This window comes from Gadus chalcogrammus, chromosome 4 (genome assembly GCF_026213295.1).
Source record: "Gadus chalcogrammus isolate NIFS_2021 chromosome 4, NIFS_Gcha_1.0, whole genome shotgun sequence".
Taxonomy (NCBI): Eukaryota; Metazoa; Chordata; class Actinopteri; order Gadiformes; family Gadidae; genus Gadus; species Gadus chalcogrammus.
The window spans coordinates 25042296-25061928 of NC_079415.1; the positions used below are offsets into that span (position 1 = coordinate 25042296).

Below are 19633 nucleotides of genomic sequence, written 5' to 3' on the forward strand. Positions count from 1 at the left end.
GCATTGGCCTGGAATAGAACCAGGGCCTCCAACTGGCAGGCGAGAATTCTACCACTGAACCACCAATGCACACATTTAGACACACTTTGGCTCACAAAATCCTCCCGAGACACATTTCCACCTGCAGGACTCAAAGTGCTTGCTCACATTAAGAAATACTAGAACGCCACAGCCCCTCATTAGTACAGTGGTCAGTATCCATTGGCCATGCATGAAACCAGGAATGTGAAGATTCTTGGTTTAGCTCAGTCTGAACGAAAAGAGCCAATTTGTTTTGGTCACACAAATGACCCAGCCTTATACCTTTGCCTGCAATCAGCCAGGGATTCAGCAGCAGGTGCACTACAATGCAGCCCAGATACTTTCCAATGTTGCAGACCAGGGCATCATGCATGACAGGTAATTCTACCAATGAAACACCAACGCTTGTTAGCTCAAGAATTTGTGCCCCCAGAAATTAATTGGTCAGACTCACGTTTCCACCTGTAGACGTCAAAGTTCTTGGACGTGTTGAGGAACATGAACAGAGTTCCTCGTTAGTATAGTGGTCAGTATCCCCGCCTGTCACGCGGGAGACCGGGGTTCAATTCCCCGACGGGGAGTAGCGGAATTTTACTCACAGTGCCGAAAACATTCGACCTGGCGTTATTTGAGATGCATGAGGCGTCTGTGAGCAAGACGAGGCCATTGATAACTTGACGAGTTTAACGAAATTGAACCCACTATTCACTCTGGTACACTTTTTAGTTTGTGTCAGGATGGCCGATCGGTCTATGGTGCTGCAATCAGGTCGCTTTCTCATCTGGAAGAGTGGGTTTGAGTCCCACATCTGAAGGGAGTTTTGAGGTCACCTTACGAAAAGTGAAAATACTGACGTCAAGAACTATTTATTTCAGACGATCTGTTAAGTTAGGTTCGCCCGCTCAGTTTGATGTTTGGTGAGAGGTGACCATTCGCACACTGTGTTTAAGTTGCGTTTTAAGAATTCATAATAATTATGCACTGCATTGGCCGGGAATAGAACCAGGGCCTCCAGCGTGGCAGGCGAGAATTCTACCACTGAACCACCAATGCGCACATTTAGACACACTTTGGCTCACAAAATCCTCCCGAGACACATTTCCACCTGCAGGACTCAAAGTGCTTGCTCACATTAAGAAATACTAGAACGCCGTAGCCCCTCATTAGTACAGTGGTCAGTATCCATTGGCCATGCATGAAACCAGGAATGTGAAGATTCTTGGTTTAGCTCAGTCTGAACGAAAAGAGCCAATTTGTTTTGGTCACACAAATGACCCAGCCTTATACCTTTGCCTGCAATCAGCCAGGGATTCAGCAGCAGGTGCACTACAATGCAGCCCAGATACTTTCCAATGTTGCAGACCAGGGCTTCATGCATGACAGGTAATTCTACCAATGAAACACCTACGCTTGTTAGCTCAAGAATTTGTGCCCCCAGAAATTAATTGGTCAGACTCACGTTTCCACCTGTAGACGTCAAAGTTCTTGGACGTGTTGAGGAACGTGTATTCACAGAGTTCCTCGTTAGTATAGTGGTCAGTATCCCCGCCTGTCACGCGGGAGACCGGGGTTCAATTCCCCGAAGGGGAGTAGGGGAATTTTACTCACAGTGCCGAAAACATTCGACCTGGCGTTATTTGAGATGCATGAGGCGTCTGTGAGCAAGACGAGGCCATTGATAACTTGACGAGTTTAACGAAATTGAACCCACTATTCACTCTGGTACACTTTTTAGTTTGTGTCAGGATGGCCGATCGGTCTATGGTGCTGCAATCAGGTCGCTTTCTCATCTGGAAGAGTGGGTTTGAGTCCCACATCTGAAGGGAGTTTTGAGGTCACCTTACGAAAAGTGAAATAACTGACGTCAAGAACTATTTATTTCAGACGATCTGTTAAGTTAGGTTCGCCCGCTCAGTTTGATGTTTGGTGAGAGGTGACCATTCGCACACTGTGTTTAAGTTGCGTTTTAAGAATTCATAATAATTATGCACTGCATTGGCCGGGAATAGAACCAGGGCATCCAGCGTGGCAGGCGAGAATTCTACCACTGAACCACCAATGCTCACATTTAGACAAACTTTGGCTCACAAAATGCTCTCGAGACACATTTCCACCTGCAGGACTCAAAGTGCTTGCTCACATTAAGAAATACTAGAACGCCACAGCCCCTCATTAGTACAGTGGTCAGTATCCATTGGCCATGCATGAAACCAGGAATGTGAAGATTCTTGGTTTAGCTCAGTCTGAACGAAAAGAGCCAATTTTTTTTGGTCACACAAATGACCCAGCCTTATAGCTTTGCCTGCAATAAGCCAGGGATTCAGCAGCAGGTGCACTACAATGCAGCCCAGATACTTTCCAATGTTGCAGACCAGGGCTTCATGCATGACAGGTAATTCTACCAATGAAACACCAACGCTTGTTAGCTCAAGAATTTGTGCCCCCAGAAATTAATTGGTCAGACTCACGTTTCCACCTGTAGACGTCAAAGTTCTTGGACGTGTTGAGGAACATGAACAGAGTTCCTCGTTAGTATAGTGGTCAGTATCCCCGCCTGTCACGCGGGAGACCGGGGTTCAATTCCCCGACGGGGAGTCGCGGAATTTTACTCACAGTGCCGAAAACATTCGACCTGGCGTTATTTGAGATGCATGAGGCGTCTGTGAGCAAGACGAGGCCATTGATAACTTGACGAGTTTAACGAAATTGAACCCACTATTCACTCTGGTACACTTTTTAGTTTGTGTCAGGATGGCCGATCGGTCTATGGTGCTGCAATCAGGTCGCTGTCTCATCTGGAAGAGTGGGTTTGAGTCCCACATCTGAAGGGAGTTTTGAGGTCACCTTACGAAAAGTGAAATCACTGACGTCAAGAACTATTTATTTCAGACTATCTGTTAAGTTAGGTTCGCCCGCTCAGTTTGATGTTTGGTGAGAGGTGACCATTCGCACACTGTGTTTGAGTTGCGTTTTAAGAATTCATAATAATTATGCACTACATTGGCCGGGAATCGAACCAGGGCCTCCCACGTGGCAGACGAAAATTCTACCACTGAACCACCAATGCTCACATTTAGACACACTTTGGCTCACAAAATCCTCTCGAGACACATTTCCACCTGCAGGACTCAAAGTGCTTGCTCACATTACGAAATACTAGAACGCCACAGCCCCTCATTAGTACAGTGGTCAGTATCCATTGGCCATGCATGAAACCAGGAATGTGAAGATTCTTGGTTTAGCTCAGTCTGAACGAAAAGAGCCAATTTGTTGTGGTCACACAAATGACCCAGCCTTATAGCTTTGCCTGCAATCAGCCAGGGATTCAGCAGCAGGTGCACTACAATGCAGCCCAGATACTTTCCAATGTTGCAGACCAGGGCTTCATGCATGACAGGTAATTCTACCAATGAAACACCAACGCTTGTTAGCTCAAGAATTTGTGCCCCCAGAAATTAATTGGTCAGACTCACGTTTCCACCTGTAGACGTCAAAGTTCTTGCACGTGTTGAGGAACGTGTATTCACAGAGTTTCTCGTTAGTTTAGTGGTCATTATCCCCGACTGTCACGCGGGAGACCGGGGTTCAATTCCCCGACGGGGAGTAGGGGAATTTAACTCACAGTGCCGAACACATTCGACCTGGCGTTATTTGAGATGCATGAGGCGTCTGTGAGCAAGACGAGGCCATTGATAACTTGACGAGTTTAAGTTTAAGTTGCGTTTTAAGAATTCATAATAATTATGCACTGCATTGGCCGGGAATAGAACCAGGGCCTCCAGCGTGGCAGGCGAGAATTCTACCACTGAACCACCAATGCGCACATTTAGACACACTTTGGCTCACAAAATCCTCCCGAGACACATTTCCACCTGCAGGACTCAAAGTGCTTGCTCACATTAAGAAATACTAGAACGCCGTAGCCCCTCATTAGTACAGTGGTCAGTATCCATTGGCCATGCATGAAACCAGGAATGTGAAGATTCTTGGTTTAGCTCAGTCTGAACGAAAAGAGCCAATTTGTTTTGGTCACACAAATGACCCAGCCTTATACCTTTGCCTGCAATCAGCCAGGGATTCAGCAGCAGGTGCACTACAATGCAGCCCAGATACTTTCCAATGTTGCAGACCAGGGCTTCATGCATGACAGGTAATTCTACCAATGAAACACCTACGCTTGTTAGCTCAAGAATTTGTGCCCCCAGAAATTAATTGGTCAGACTCACGTTTCCACCTGTAGACGTCAAAGTTCTTGGACGTGTTGAGGAACGTGCATTCACAGAGTTCGTCGTTAGTATAGTGGTCAGTATCCCCGCCTGTCACGCGGGAGACCGGGGTTCAATTCCCCGAAGGGGAGTCGGGGAATTTTACTCACAGTGCCGAAAACATTCGACCTGGCGTTATTTGAGATGCATGAGGCGTCTGTGAGCAAGACGAGGCCATTGATAACTTGACGAGGTTTAACGAAATTGAACCCACTATTCACTCTGGTACACTTTTTAGTTTGTGTCAGGATGGCCGATCGGTCTATGGTGCTGCAATCAGGTCGCTTTCTCATCTGGAAGAGTGGGTTTGAGTCCCACATCTGAAGGGAGTTTTGAGGTCACCTTACGAAAAGTGAAATAACTGACGTCAAGAACTATTTATTTCAGACGATCTGTTAAGTTAGGTTCGCCCGCTCAGTTTGATGTTTGGTGAGAGGTGACCATTCGCACACTGTGTTTAAGTTGCGTTTTAAGAATTCATAATAATTATGCACTGCATTGGCCGGGAATAGAACCAGGGCATCCAGCGTGGCAGGCGAGAATTCTACCACTGAACCACCAATGCTCACATTTAGACAAACTTTGGCTCACAAAATGCTCTCGAGACACATTTCCACCTGCAGGACTCAAAGTGCTTGCTCACATTAAGAAATACTAGAACGCCACAGCCCCTCATTAGTACAGTGGTCAGTATCCATTGGCCATGCATGAAACCAGGAATGTGAAGATTCTTGGTTTAGCTCAGTCTGAACGAAAAGAGCCAATTTTTTTTGGTCACACAAATGACCCAGCCTTATAGCTTTGCCTGCAATAAGCCAGGGATTCAGCAGCAGGTGCACTACAATGCAGCCCAGATACTTTCCAATGTTGCAGACCAGGGCTTCATGCATGACAGGTAATTCTACCAATGAAACACCAACGCTTGTTAGCTCAAGAATTTGTGCCCCCAGAAATTAATTGGTCAGACTCACGTTTCCACCTGTAGACGTCAAAGTTCTTGCACGTGTTAAGGAACGTATATTCACAGAGTTCCTCGTTAGTATAGTGGTCAGTATCCCCGCCTGTCACGCGGGAGACCGGGGTTCAATTCCCCGACGGGGAGTAGGGGGTTTTTACTCACAGTGCCGAAAACATTCGACCTGGCGTTATTTGAGATGCATGAGGCGTCTGTGAGCAAGACGAGGCCATTGATAACTTGACGAGTTTAACGAAATTGAACCCACTATTCACTCTGGTACACTTTTTAGTTTGTGTCAGGATGGCCGATCGGTCTATGGTGCTGCAATCAGGTCGCTGTCTCATCTGGAAGAGTGGGTTTGAGTCCCACATCTGAAGGGAGTTTTGAGGTCACCTTACGAAAAGTGAAATCACTGACGTCAAGAACTATTTATTTCAGACGATCTGTTAAGTTAGGTTCGCCCGCTCAGTTTGATGTTTGGTGAGAGGTGACCATTCGCACACTGTGTTTAAGTTGCGTTTTAAGAATTCATAATAATTATGCACTGCATTGGCAGGGAATCGAACCAGGGCCTCCCGCGTGGCAGACGAAAAATCTACCACTGAACCACCAATGCTCACATTTAGACACACTTTGGCTCACAAAATCCTCTCGAGACACATTTCCACCTGCAGGACTCAAAGTGCTTGCTCACATTAAGAAATACTAGAACGCCACAGCCCCTCATTAGTACAGTGGTCAGTATCCATTGGCCATGCATGAAACCAGGAATGTGAAGATTCTTGGTTTAGCTCAGTCTGAACGAAAAGAGCCAATTTGTTTTGGTCACACAAATGACCCAGCCTTATAGCTTTGCCTGCAATCAGCCAGGGATTCAGCAGCAGGTGCACTACAATGCAGCCCAGATACTTTCCAATGTTGCAGACCAGGGCTTCATGCATGACAGGTAATTCTACCAATGAAACACCAACGCTTGTTAGCTCAAGAATTTGTGCCCCCAGAAATTAATTGGTCAGACTCACGTTTCCACCTGTAGACGTCAAAGTTCTTGGACGTGTTGAGGAACGTGCAGTCACAGAGTTCCTCGTTAGTATAGTGGTCAGTATCCCCGCCTGTCACGCGGGAGACCGGGGTTCAATTCCCCGAAGGGGAGTCTGGGAATTTTACTCACAGTGCCGAAAACATTCGACCTGGCGTTATTTGAGATGCATGAGGCGTCTGTGAGCAAGACGAGGCCATTGATAACTTGACGAGTTTAACGAAATTGAACCCACTATTCACTCTGGTACACTTTTTAGTTTGTGTCAGGATGGCCGATCGGTCTATGGTGCTGCAATCAGGTCGCTGTCTCATCTGGAAGAGTGGGTTTGAGTCCCACATCTGAAGGGAGTTTTGAGGTCACCTTACGAAAAGTGAAATCACTGACGTCAAGAACTATTTATTTCAGACGATCTGTTAAGTTAGGTTCGCCCGCTCAGTTTGATGTTTGGTGAGAGGTGACCATTCGCACACTGTGTTTAAGTTGCGTTTTAAGAATTCATAATAATTATGCACTGCATTGGCAGGGAATCGAACCAGGGCCTCCCGCGTGGCAGACGAAAATTCTACCACTGAACCACCAATGCTCACATTTAGACACACTTTGGCTCACAAAATCCTCTCGAGACACATTTCCACCTGCAGGACTCAAAGTGCTTGCTCACATTAAGAAATACTAGAACGCCACAGCCCCTCATTAGTACAGTGGTCAGTATCCATTGGCCATGCATGAAACCAGGAATGTGAAGATTCTTGGTTTAGCTCAGTCTGAACGAAAAGAGCCAATTTGTTTTGGTCACACAAATGACCCAGCCTTATAGCTTTGCCTGCAATCAGCCAGGGATTCAGCAGCAGGTGCACTACAATGCAGCCCAGATACTTTCCAATGTTGCAGACCAGGGCTTCATGCATGACAGGTAATTCTACCAATGAAACACCAACGCTTGTTAGCTCAAGAATTTGTGCCCCCAGAAATTAATTGGTCAGACTCACGTTTCCACCTGTAGACGTCAAAGTTCTTGCACGTGTTGAGGAACGTGTATTCACAGAGTTCCTCGTTAGTTTAGTGGTCACTATCCCCGACTGTCACGCGGGAGACCGGGGTTCAATTCCCCGACGGGGAGTAGTGGAATTTTACTCACAGTGCCGAACACATTCGACCTGGCGTTATTTGAGATGCATGAGGCGTCTGTGAGCAAGACGAGGCCATTGATAACTTGACGAGTTTAAGTTTAAGTTGCGTTTTAAGAATTCATAATAATTATGCACTGCATTGGCCGGGAATAGAACCAGGGCCTCCAGCGTGGCAGGCGAGAATTCTACCACTGAACCACCAATGCTCACATTTAGACACACTTTGGCTCAAAAAATCCTCCCGAGACACATTTCCACCTGCAGGACTCAAAGTGCTTGCTCACATTAAGAAATACTAGAATGCCACAGCCCCTCATTAGTACAGTGGTCAGTATCCATTGGCCATTCATGAAACCAGGAATGTGAAGATTCTTGGTTTAGCTCAGTCTGAACGAAAAGAGCCAATTTGTTTTGGTCACACAAATGACCCCTTCCTTATACCTTTGCCTGCAATCAGCCAGGGATTCAGCAGCAGGTGCACTACAATGCAGCCCAGATACTTTCCAATGTTGCAGACCAGGGCTTCATGCATGACAGGTAATTCTACCAATGAAACACCAACGCTTGTTAGCTCAAGAATTTGTGCCCCCAGAAATTAATTGGTCAGACTCACGTTTCCACCTGTAGACGTCAAAGTTCTTGGACGTGTTGAGGAACGTGTATTCACAGAGTTCCTCGTTAGCATAGTGGTCAGTATCCCCGCCTGTCACGCGGGAGACAGGGGTCCAATTCCCCGACGGGGAGTTGGGGAATTTTACTCACAGTGCCGAACACATTCGACCTGGCGTTATTTGAGATGCATGAGGCGTCTGTGAGCAAGACGAGGCCATTGATAACTTGACGAGTTTAACGAAATTGAACCCACTATTCACTCTGGTACACTTTTTAGTTTGTGTCAGGATGGCCGATCGGTCTATGGTGCTGCAATCAGGTCGCTGTCTCGTCTGGAAGAGTGGGTTTGAGTCCCACATCTGAAGGGAGTTTTGAGGTCACCTTACGAAAGTGAAATCACTGACGTCAAGAACTATTTATTTCAGACGATCTGTTAAGTTAGGTTCGCCCGCTCAGTTTGATGTTCGGTGAGAGGTGACTATTCGCACACTGTGTTTAAGTTGCGTTTTAAGAATTCATAATAATTATGCACTGCATTGGCCGGGAATAGAACCAGGGCCTCCAGCGTGGCAGGCGAGAATTCTACCACTGAACCAACAATGCTCACATTTAGACACACTTTGGCTCACAAAATCCTCCCGAGACACATTTCCACCTGCAGGACTCAAAGTGCTTGCTCACATTAAGAAATACTAGAACGCCACAGCCCCTCATTAGTACAGTGGTCAGTATCCATTGGCCATGCATGAAACCAGGAATGTGAAGATTCTTGGTTTAGCTCAGTCTGAACGAAAAGAGCCAATTTGTTTTGGTCACACAAATGACCCAGCCTTATACCTTTGCCTGCAATCAGCCAGGGATTTAGCAGCAGGTGCACTACAATGCAGCCCAGATACTTTCCAATGTTGCAGACCAGGGCTTCATGCATGACAGGTAATTCTACCAATGAAACACCAACGCTTGTTAGCTCAAGAATTTGTGCCCCCAGAAATTAATTGGTCAGACTCACGTTTCCACCTGTAGACGTCAAAGTTCTTGGACGTGTTGAGGAACATGAACAGAGTTCCTCGTTAGTATAGTGGTCAGTATCCCCGCCTGTCACGCGGGAGACCGGGGTTCAATTCCCCGACGGGGAGTAGCGGAATTTTACTCACAGTGCCGAAAACATTCGACCTGGTGTTATTTGAGATGCATGAGGCGTCTGTGAGCAAGACGAGGCCATTGATAACTTGACGAGTTTAACGAAATTGAACCCACTATTCACTCTGGTACACTTTTTAGTTTGTGTCAGGATGGCCGATCGGTCTATGGTGCTGCAATCAGGTCGCTGTCTCATCTGGAAGAGTGGGTTTGAGTCCCACATCTGAAGGGAGTTTTGAGGTCACCTTACGAAAAGTGAAATCACTGACGTCAAGAACTATTTATTTCAGACGATCTGTTAAGTTAGGTTCGCCCGCTCAGTTTGATGTTTGGTGAGAGGTGACCATTCGCACACTGTGTTTAAGTTGCGTTTTAAGAATTCATAATAATTACGCACTGCATTGGCCGGGAATAGAACCAGGGCAGCCAGCGTGGCAGGCGAGAATTCTACCACTGAACCACCAATGCTCACATTTAGACAAACTTTGGCTCACAAAATGCTCTCGAGACACATTTCCACCTGCAGGACTCAAAGTGCTTGCTCACATTAAGAAATACTAGAACGCCACAGCCCCTCATTAATACAGTGGTCAGTATCCATTGGCCATGCATGAAACCAGGAATGTGAAGATTCTTGGTTTAGCTCAGTCTGAACGAAAAGAGCCAATTTGTTTTGGTCACACAAATGACCCAGCCTTATAGCTTTGCCTGCAATCAGCCAGGGATTCAGCAGCAGGTGCACTACAATGCAGCCCAGATACTTTCCAATGTTGCAGACCAGGGCTTCATGCATGACAGGTAATTCTACCAATGAAACACCAACGCTTGTTAGCTCAAGAATTTGTGCCCCCAGAAATTAATTGGTCAGACTCACGTTTCCACCTGTAGACGTCAAAGTTCTTGCACGTGTTGAGGAACGTGTATTCACAGAGTTTCTCGTTAGTTTAGTGGTCATTATCCCCGACTGTCACGCGGGAGACCGGGGTTCAATTCCCCGACGGGGAGTAGGGGAATTTTACTCACAGTGCCGAACACATTCGACCTGGCGTTATTTGAGATGCATGAGGCGTCTGTGAGCAAGACGAGGCCATTGATAACTTGACGAGTTTAACGAAATTGAACCCACTATTCACTCTGGTACACTTTTTAGTTTGTGTCAGGATGGCCGATCGGTCTATGGTGCTGCAATCAGGTCGCTGTCTCGTCTGGAAGAGTGGGTTTGAGTCCCACATCTGAAGGGAGTTTTGAGGTCACCTTACGAAAGTGAAATCACTGACGTCAAGAACTATTTATTTCAGACGATCTGTTAAGTTAGGTTCGCCCGCTCAGTTTGATGTTCGGTGAGAGGTGACCATTCGCACACTGTGTTTAAGTTGCGTTTTAAGAATTCATAATAATTATGCACTGCATTGGCCGGGAATAGAACCAGGGCCTCCAACTGGCAGGCGAGAATTCTACCACTGAACCACCAATGCACACATTTAGACACACTTTGGCTCACAAAATCCTCCCGAGACACATTTCCACCTGCAGGACTCAAAGTGCTTGCTCACATTAAGAAATACTAGAACGCCACAGCCCCTCATTAGTACAGTGGTCAGTATCCATTGGCCATGCATGAAACCAGGAATGTGAAGATTCTTGGTTTAGCTCAGTCTGAACGAAAAGAGCCAATTTGTTTTGGTCACACAAATGACCCAGCCTTATACCTTTGCCTGCAATCAGCCAGGGATTCAGCAGCAGGTGCACTACAATGCAGCCCAGATACTTTCCAATGTTGCAGACCAGGGCTTCATGCATGACAGGTAATTCTACCAATGAAACACCAACGCTTGTTAGCTCAAGAATTTGTGCCCCCAGAAATTAATTGGTCAGACTCACGTTTCCACCTGTAGACGTCAAAGTTCTTGGACGTGTTGAGGAAAATGAACAGAGTTCCTCGTTAGTATAGTGGTCAGTATCCCCGCCTGTCACGCGGGAGACCGGGGTTCAATTCCCCGACGGGGAGTAGCGGAATTTTACTCACAGTGCCGAAAACATTCGACCTGGCGTTATTTGAGATGCATGAGGCGTCTGTGAGCAAGACGAGGCCATTGATAACTTGACGAGTTTAACGAAATTGAACCCACTATTCACTCTGGTACACTTTTTAGTTTGTGTCAGGATGGCCGATCGGTCTATGGTGCTGCAATCAGGTCGCTGTCTCATCTGGAAGAGTGGGTTTGAGTCCCACATCTGAAGGGAGTTTTGAGGTCACCTTACGAAAAGTGAAATCACTGACGTCAAGAACTATTTATTTCAGACGATCTGTTAAGTTAGGTTCGCCCGCTCAGTTTGATGTTTGGTGAGAGGTGACCATTCGCACACTGTGTTTAAGTTGCGTTTTAAGAATTCATAATAATTATGCACTGCATTGGCCGGGAATAGAACCAGGGCATCCAGCGTGGCAGGCGAGAATTCTACCACTGAACCACCAATGCTCACATTTAGACAAACTTTGGCTCACAAAATGCTCTCGAGACACATTTCCACCTGCAGGACTCAAAGTGCTTGCTCACATTAAGAAATACTAGAACGCCACAGCCCCTCATTAATACAGTGGTCAGTATCCATTGGCCATGCATGAAACCAGGAATGTGAAGATTCTTGGTTTAGCTCAGTCTGAACGAAAAGAGCCAATTTGTTTTGGTCACACAAATGACCCAGCCTTATAGCTTTGCCTGCAATCAGCCAGGGATTCAGCAGCAGGTGCACTACAATGCAGCCCAGATACTTTCCAATGTTGCAGACCAGGGCTTCATGCATGACAGGTAATTCTACCAATGAAACACCAACGCTTGTTAGCTCAAGAATTTGTGCCCCCAGAAATTAATTGGTCAGACTCACGTTTCCACCTGTAGACGTCAAAGTTCTTGCACGTGTTGAGGAACGTGTATTCACAGAGTTTCTCGTTAGTTTAGTGGTCATTATCCCCGACTGTCACGCGGGAGACCGGGGTTCAATTCCCCGACGGGGAGTAGGGGAATTTTACTCACAGTGCCGAACACATTCGACCTGGCGTTATTTGAGATGCATGAGGCGTCTGTGAGCAAGACGAGGCCATTGATAACTTGACGAGTTTAAGTTTAAGTTGCGTTTTAAGAATTCATAATGATTATGCACTGCATTGGCCGGGAATAGAACCAGGACTTCCAGCGTGGCAGGCGAGAATTCTACCACTGAACCACCAATGCGCACATTTAGACACACTTTGGCTCACAAAATCCTCCCGAGACACATTTCCACCTGCAGGACTCAAAGTGCGTGCTCACATTAAGAAATACTAGAACGCCGTAGCCCCTCATTAGTACAGTGGTCAGTATCCATTGGCCATGCATGAAACCAGGAATGTGAAGATTCTTGGTTTAGCTCAGTCTGAACGAAAAGAGCCAATTTGTTTTGGTCACACAAATGACCCAGCCTTATACCTTTGCCTGCAATCAGCCAGGGATTCAGCAGCAGGTGCACTACAATGCAGCCCAGATACTTTCCAATGTTGCAGACCAGGGCTTCATGCATGACAGGTAATTCTACCAATGAAACACCTACGCTTGTTAGCTCAAGAATTTGTGCCCCCAGAAATTAATTGGTCAGACTCACGTTTCCACCTGTAGACGTCAAAGTTCTTGGACGTGTTGAGGAACGTGCATTCACAGAGTTCCTCGTTAGTATAGTGGTCAGTATCCCCGCCTGTCACGCGGGAGACCGGGGTCCAATTCCCCGACGGGGAGTAGGGGAATTTTACTCACAGTGCCGAACACATTCGACCTGGCGTTATTTGAGATGCATGAGGCGTCTGTGAGCAAGACGAGGCCATTGATAACTTGACGAGTTTAACGAAATTGAACCCACTATTCACTCTGGTACACTCTTTAGTTTGTGTCAGGATGGCCGATCGGTCTATGGTGCTGCAATCAGGTCGCTGTCTCGTCTGGAAGAGTGTGTCTGACTCCCACTTCTGAAGGGAGTTTTGAGGTCACCTTACGAAAAGTGAAATCACTGACGTCAAGAACTATTTATTTCAGACGATCTGTTAAGTTAGGTTCGCCCGCTCAGTTTGATGTTTGGTGAGAGGTGACCATTCGCACACTGTGTTTAAGTTGCGTTTTAAGAATTCATAATAATTATGCACTGCATTGGCCGGGAATCGAACCAGGGCCTCCCGCGTGGCAGACGAAAATTCTACCACTGAACCACCAATGCTCACATTTAGACACACTTTGGCTCACAAAATCCTCTCGAGACACATTTCCACCTGCAGGACTCAAAGTGCTTGCTCACATTAAGAAATACTAGAACGCCACAGCCCCTCATTAGTACAGTGGTCAGTATCCATTGGCCATGCATGAAACCAGGAATGTGAAGATTCTTGGTTTAGCTCAGTCTGAACGAAAAGAGCCAATTTGTTTTGGTCACACAAATGACCCAGCCTTATACCTTTGCCTGCAATCAGCCAGGGATTCAGCAGCAGGTGCACTACAATGCAGCCCAGATACTTTCCGATGTTGCAGACCAGGGCTTCATGCATGACAGGTAATTCTACCAATGAAACACCAACGCTTGTTAGCTCAAGAATTTGTGCCCCCAGAAATTAATTGGTCAGACTCACGTTTCCACCTGTAGACGTCAAAGTTCTTGGACGTGTTGAGGAACGTGTATTCACAGAGTTCCTCGTTAGTATAGTGGTCAGTATCCCCGCCTGTCACGCGGGAGACCGGGGTTCAATTCCCCGACGGGGAGTAGGGGAATTTTACTCACAGTGCCGAAAACATTCGACCTGGCGTTATTTGAGATGCATGAGGCGTCTGTGAGCAAGACGAGGCCATTGATAACTTGACGAGTTTAACGAAATTGAACCCACTATTCACTCTGGTACACTTTTTAGTTTGTGTCAGGATGGCCGATCGGTCTATGGTGCTGCAATCAGGTCGCTGTCTCATCTGGAAGAGTGGGTTTGAGTCCCACATCTGAAGGGAGTTTTGAGGTCACCTTACGAAAAGTGAAATCACTGACGTCAAGAACTATTTATTTCAGACGATCTGTTAAGTTAGGTTCGCCCGCTCAGTTTGATGTTTGGTGAGAGGTGACCATTCGCACACTGTGTTTAAGTTGCGTTTTAAGAATTCATAATAATTATGCACTGCATTGGCCGGGAATCGAACCAGGGCCTCCCGCATGGCAGGCGAAAATTCTACCACTGAACCACCAATGCTCACATTTAGACACACTTTGGCTCACAAAATCCTCTCGAGACACATTTCCACCTGCAGGACTCAAAGTGCTTGCTCACATTAAGAAATACTAGAACGCCACAGCCCCTCATTAGTACAGTGGTCAGTATCCATTGGCCATGCATGAAACCAGGAATGTGAAGATTCTTGGTTTAGCTCAGTCTGAACGAAAAGAGCCAATTTGTTTTGGTCACACAAATGACCCAGCCTTATACCTTTGCCTGCAATCAGCCAGGGATTCAGCAGCAGGTGCACTACAATGCAGCCCAGATACTTTCCAATGTTGCAGACCAGGGCTTCATGCATGACAGGTAATTCTACCAATGAAACACCAACGCTTGTTAGCTCAAGAATTTGTGCCCCCAGAAATTAATTGGTCAGACTCACGTTTCCACCTGTAGACGTCAAAGTTCTTGCACGTGTTGAGGAACGTGCATTCACAGAGTTCCTCGTTAGTATAGTGTTCAGTATCCCCGCCTGTCACGCGGGAGACCGGGGTTCAATTCCCCGAAGGGGAGTAGGGGAATTTTACTCACAGTGCCGAAAACATTCGACCTGGCGTTATTTGAGATGCATGAGGCGTCTGTGAGCAAGACGAGGCCATTGATAACTTGACGAGTTTAACGAAATTGAACCCACTATTCACTCTGGTACACTTTTTAGTTTGTGTCAGGATGGCCGATCGGTCTATGGTGCTGCAATCAGGTCGCTGTCTCATCTGGAAGAGTGGGTTTGAGTCCCACATCTGAAGGGAGTTTTGAGGTCACCTTACGAAAGTGAAATCACTGACGTCAAGAACTATTTATTTCAGACGATCTGTTAAGTTAGGTTCGCCCGCTCAGTTTGATGTTCGGTGAGAGGTGACCATTCGCACACTGTGTTTAAGTTGCGTTTTAAGAATTCATAATAATTATGCACTGCATTGGCCGGGAATAGAACCAGGGCCTCCAGCGTGGCAGGCGAGAATTCTACCACTGAACCACCAATGCTCACATTTAGACACACTTTGGCTCACAAAATCCTCCCGAGACACATTTCCACCTGCAGGACTCAAAGTGCTTGCTCACATTAAGAAATACTAGAACGCCACAGCCCCTCATTAGTACAGTGGTCAGTATCCATTGGCCATGCATGAAACCAGGAATGTGAAGATTCTTGGTTTAGCTCAGTCTGAACGAAAAGAGCCAATTTGTTTTGGTCACACAAATGACCCAGCCTTATACCTTTGCCTGCAATCAGCCAGGGATTCAGCAGATGGTGCACTACAATGCAGCCCAGATACTTTCCAATGTTGCAGACCAGGGCTTCATGCATGACAGGTAATTCTACCAATGAAACACCAACGCTTGTTAGCTCAAGAATTTGTGCCCCCAGAAATTAATTGGTCAGACTCACGTTTCCACCTGTAGACGTCAAAGTTCTTGCACGTGTTGAGGAACGTGCATTCACAGAGTTCCTCGTTAGTATAGTGGTCAGTATCCCCGCCTGTCACGCGGGAGACCGGGGTTCAATTCCCCGACGGGGAGTAGGGGAATATTACTCACAGTGCCGAAAACATTCGACCTGGCGTTATTTGAGATGCATGAGGCGTCTGTGAGCAAGACGAGGCCATTGATAACTTGACGAGTTTAACGAAATTGAACCCACTATTCACTCTGGTACACTTTTTAGTTTGTGTCAGGATGGCCGATCGGTCTATGGTGCTGCAATCAGGTCGCTGTCTCATCTGGAAGAGTGGGTTTGAGTCCCACATCTGAAGGGAGTTTTGAGGTCACCTTACGAAAAGTGAAATCACTGACGTCAAGAACTATTTATTTCAGACGATCTGTTAAGTTAGGTTCGCCCGCTCAGTTTGATGTTTGGTGAGAGGTGACCATTCGCACACTGTGTTTAAGTTGCGTTTTAAGAATTCATAATAATTATGCACTGCATTGGCAGGGAATCGAACCAGGGCCTCCCGCGTGGCAGACGAAAATTCTACCACTGAACCACCAATGCTCACATTTAGACATACTTTGGCTCACAAAATCCTCTCGAGACACATTTCCACCTGCAGGACTCAAAGTGCTTGCTCACATTAAGAAATACTAGAACGCCACAGCCCCTCATTAGTACAGTGGTCAGTATCCATTGGCCATGCATGAAACCAGGAATGTGAAGATTCTTGGTTTAGCTCAGTCTGAACGAAAAGAGCCAATTTGTTTTGGTCACACAAATGACCCAGCCTTATAGCTTTGCCTGCAATCAGCCAGGGATTCAGCAGCAGGTGCACTACAATGCAGCCCAGATACTTTCCAATGTTGCAGACCAGGGCTTCATGCATGACAGGTAATTCTACCAATGAAACACCAACGCTTGTTAGCTCAAGAATTTGTGCCCCCAGAAATTAATTGTTCAGACTCACGTTTCCACCTGTAGACGTCAAAGTTCTTGCACGTGTTGAGGAACGTGTATTCACAGAGTTCCTCGTTAGTATAGTGGTCAGTATCCCCGCCTGTCACGCGGGAGACCGGGGTGCAATTCCCCGACGGGGAGTAGGGGGATTTTACTCACAGTGCCGAACACATTCGACCTGGCGTTATTTGAGATGCATGAGGCGTCTGTGAGCAAGACGAGGCCATTGATAACTTGACGAGTTTAACGAAATTGAACCCACTATTCACTCTGGTACACTCTTTAGTTTGTGTCAGGATGGCCGATCGGTCTATGGTGCTGCAATCAGGTCGCTGTCTCGTCTGGAAGAGTGTGTCTGACTCCCACTTCTGAAGGGAGTTTTGAGGTCACCTTACGAAAAGTGAAATCACTGACGTCAAGAACTATTTATTTCAGACGATCTGTTAAGTGAGGTTCGCCCGCTCAGTTTGATGTTTGGTGAGAGGTGACCATTCGCACACTGTGTTTAAGTTGCGTTTTAAGAATTCATAATAATTATGCACTGCATTGGCCGGGAATAGAACCAGGGCCTCCAGCGTGGCAGGCGAAAATTCTACCACTGAACCACCAATGCTCACCTATAGACACACTTTGGCTCACAAATTCCTCTCGAGACACATTTCCACCTGCAGGACTCAAAGTGCTTGCTCACATTAAGAAATACTAGAACGCCACAGCCCCTCATTAGTACAGTGGTCAGTATCCATTGGCCATGCATGAAACCAGGAATGTGAAGATTCTTGGTTTAGCTCAGTCTGAACGAAAAGAGCCAATTTGTTTTGGTCACACAAATGACCCAGCCTTATACCTTTGCCTGCAATCAGCCAGGGATTCAGCAGCAGGTGCACTACAATGCAGCCCAGATACTTTCCAATGTTGCAGACCAGGGCTTCATGCATGACAGGTAATTCTACCAATGAAACACCAACGCTTGTTAGCTCAAGAATTTGTGCCCCCAGAAATTAATTGGTCAGACTCACGTTTCCACCTGTAGACGTCAAAGTTCTTGCACGTGTTGAGGAACGTGTATTCACAGAGTTCCTCGTTAGTATAGTGGTCAGTATCCCCGCCTGTCACGCGGGAGACCGGGGTTCAATTCCCCGACGGGGAGTAGCAGAATTTTACTCACAGTGCCGAACACATTCGACCTGGCGTTATTTGAGATGCATGAGGCGTCTGTGAGCAAGACGAGGCCATTGATAACTTGACGAGTTTAACGAATTTGAACCCACTATTCACTCTGGTACACTTTTTAGTTTGTGTCAGGATGGCCGATCGGTCTATGGTGCTGCAATCAGGTCGCTGTCTCATCTGGAAGAGTGGGTTTGAGTCCCACATCTGAAGGGAGTTTTGAGGTCACCTTACGAAATGTGAAATCACTGACGTCAATAACTATTTATTTCAGACGATCTGTTAAGTTAGGTTCGCCCGCTCAGTTTGATGTTTGGTGAGAGGTGACCATTCGCACACTGTGTTTAAGTTGATTTTAAGAATTCATAATAATTATGCACTGCCTTGGCCGGGAATCGAACCAGGGCCTCCCGCGTGGCAGGCGAAAATTCTACCACTGAACCAACAATGCTCACATTTAGACACACTTTGGCTCACAAAATCCTCTCGAGACACATTTCCACCTGCAGGACTCAAAGTGCTTGCTCACATTAAGAAATACTAGAACGCCACAGCCCCTCATTAGTACAGTGGTCAGTATCCATTGGCCATGCATGAAACCAGGAATGTGAAGATTCTTGGTTTAGCTCAGTCTGAACGAAAAGAGCCAATTTGTTTTGGTCACACAAATGACCCAGCCTTATACCTTTGCCTGCAATCAGCCAGGGATTCAGCAGCAGGTGCACTACAATGCAGCCCAGATACTTTCCAATGTTGCAGACCAGGGCTTCATGCATGACAGGTAATTCTACCAATGAAACACCAACGCTTGTTAGCTCAAGAATTTGTGCCCCCAGAAATTAATTGGTCAGACTCACGTTTCCACCTGTAGACGTCAAAGTTCTTGGACGTGTTGAGGAACGTGTATTCACAGAGTTCCTCGTTAGTATAGTGGTCAGTATCCCCTCCTGTCACGCGGGAGACCGGGGTTCAATTCCCCGACGGGGAGTAAGGGAATTTTACTCACAGTGCCGAACACATTCGACCTGGCGTTATTTGAGATGCATGAGGCGTCTGTGAGCAAGACGAGGCCATTGATAACTTGACGAGTTTAACGAATTTGAACCCACTATTCACTCTGGTACACTTTTTAGTTTGTGTCAGGATGGCCGATCGGTCTATGGTGCTGCAATCAGGTCGCTGTCTCATCTGGAAGAGTGGGTTTGAGTCCCACATCTGAAGGGAGTTTGGTAACCCTTCCTTTTACAGTCCCCTAATTACTAGGTATTTACCCGGTACATACATGGTAAATTATAGTGTATTACTGGGTAATTACCACTGGTAATAAGAAGGTAAATACAGAGGTAGTTACCCGGTAAATACATGGTAAATCATAGTGTATTACTGGGTAATTACCAATGGTAATAAGAAGGTAAATACAGAGGTAGTTACCCGGTAAATACATGGTAAATCATAGTGTATTACTGGGTAATTACCACTGGTAATAAGAAGGTAAATACAGAGGAATTATCGGGTAAATTATAGTGTATTACTGTGTAATTACCACTGGTAATAAATAGGTAAATACAGAGGAATTACAGCTGATGTACCAAGTAAAACCTCCACTATTACCCATCAACTCAACTAAGTAG

General features: G+C 46.4%; 17 non-coding genes across 17 annotated transcripts; 12 read left to right on the plus strand and 5 right to left on the minus strand.

Annotated features, from left to right (window-relative positions):
• The first annotated feature begins 530 nt into the window (after positions 1 to 530).
• trnad-guc (transfer RNA aspartic acid (anticodon GUC)) lies at positions 531 to 602 on the plus strand. Its single transcript has one exon. It is a non-coding gene; the product is annotated as a tRNA-Asp (tRNA).
• A 937-nt stretch (positions 603 to 1539) lies between these two features.
• Positions 1540 to 1611, plus strand: trnad-guc (transfer RNA aspartic acid (anticodon GUC)). The gene has a single exon. It is a non-coding gene; the product is annotated as a tRNA-Asp (tRNA).
• A 933-nt stretch (positions 1612 to 2544) lies between these two features.
• trnad-guc (transfer RNA aspartic acid (anticodon GUC)) lies at positions 2545 to 2616 on the plus strand. The gene has a single exon. It is a non-coding gene; the product is annotated as a tRNA-Asp (tRNA).
• Positions 2617 to 3017: 401 nt separating this feature from the next.
• trnag-gcc (transfer RNA glycine (anticodon GCC)) lies at positions 3018 to 3088 on the minus strand. Its single transcript has one exon. It is a non-coding gene; the product is annotated as a tRNA-Gly (tRNA).
• Positions 3089 to 5316: 2228 nt separating this feature from the next.
• trnad-guc (transfer RNA aspartic acid (anticodon GUC)) lies at positions 5317 to 5388 on the plus strand. The gene has a single exon. It is a non-coding gene; the product is annotated as a tRNA-Asp (tRNA).
• A 937-nt stretch (positions 5389 to 6325) lies between these two features.
• trnad-guc (transfer RNA aspartic acid (anticodon GUC)) lies at positions 6326 to 6397 on the plus strand. The gene has a single exon. It is a non-coding gene; the product is annotated as a tRNA-Asp (tRNA).
• Positions 6398 to 6798: 401 nt separating this feature from the next.
• On the minus strand, positions 6799 to 6869 carry trnag-gcc (transfer RNA glycine (anticodon GCC)). The gene has a single exon. It is a non-coding gene; the product is annotated as a tRNA-Gly (tRNA).
• Positions 6870 to 9092: 2223 nt separating this feature from the next.
• Positions 9093 to 9164, plus strand: trnad-guc (transfer RNA aspartic acid (anticodon GUC)). Its single transcript has one exon. It is a non-coding gene; the product is annotated as a tRNA-Asp (tRNA).
• Positions 9165 to 11104: 1940 nt separating this feature from the next.
• trnad-guc (transfer RNA aspartic acid (anticodon GUC)) lies at positions 11105 to 11176 on the plus strand. The gene has a single exon. It is a non-coding gene; the product is annotated as a tRNA-Asp (tRNA).
• Positions 11177 to 12866: 1690 nt separating this feature from the next.
• trnad-guc (transfer RNA aspartic acid (anticodon GUC)) lies at positions 12867 to 12938 on the plus strand. Its single transcript has one exon. It is a non-coding gene; the product is annotated as a tRNA-Asp (tRNA).
• Positions 12939 to 13339: 401 nt separating this feature from the next.
• trnag-gcc (transfer RNA glycine (anticodon GCC)) lies at positions 13340 to 13410 on the minus strand. Its single transcript has one exon. It is a non-coding gene; the product is annotated as a tRNA-Gly (tRNA).
• A 465-nt stretch (positions 13411 to 13875) lies between these two features.
• trnad-guc (transfer RNA aspartic acid (anticodon GUC)) lies at positions 13876 to 13947 on the plus strand. Its single transcript has one exon. It is a non-coding gene; the product is annotated as a tRNA-Asp (tRNA).
• A 401-nt stretch (positions 13948 to 14348) lies between these two features.
• On the minus strand, positions 14349 to 14419 carry trnag-gcc (transfer RNA glycine (anticodon GCC)). Its single transcript has one exon. It is a non-coding gene; the product is annotated as a tRNA-Gly (tRNA).
• Positions 14420 to 15892: 1473 nt separating this feature from the next.
• On the plus strand, positions 15893 to 15964 carry trnad-guc (transfer RNA aspartic acid (anticodon GUC)). Its single transcript has one exon. It is a non-coding gene; the product is annotated as a tRNA-Asp (tRNA).
• Positions 15965 to 16365: 401 nt separating this feature from the next.
• trnag-gcc (transfer RNA glycine (anticodon GCC)) lies at positions 16366 to 16436 on the minus strand. The gene has a single exon. It is a non-coding gene; the product is annotated as a tRNA-Gly (tRNA).
• Positions 16437 to 16901: 465 nt separating this feature from the next.
• trnad-guc (transfer RNA aspartic acid (anticodon GUC)) lies at positions 16902 to 16973 on the plus strand. Its single transcript has one exon. It is a non-coding gene; the product is annotated as a tRNA-Asp (tRNA).
• Positions 16974 to 17910: 937 nt separating this feature from the next.
• trnad-guc (transfer RNA aspartic acid (anticodon GUC)) lies at positions 17911 to 17982 on the plus strand. The gene has a single exon. It is a non-coding gene; the product is annotated as a tRNA-Asp (tRNA).
• The last annotated feature ends 1651 nt before the right edge of the window (positions 17983 to 19633 follow it).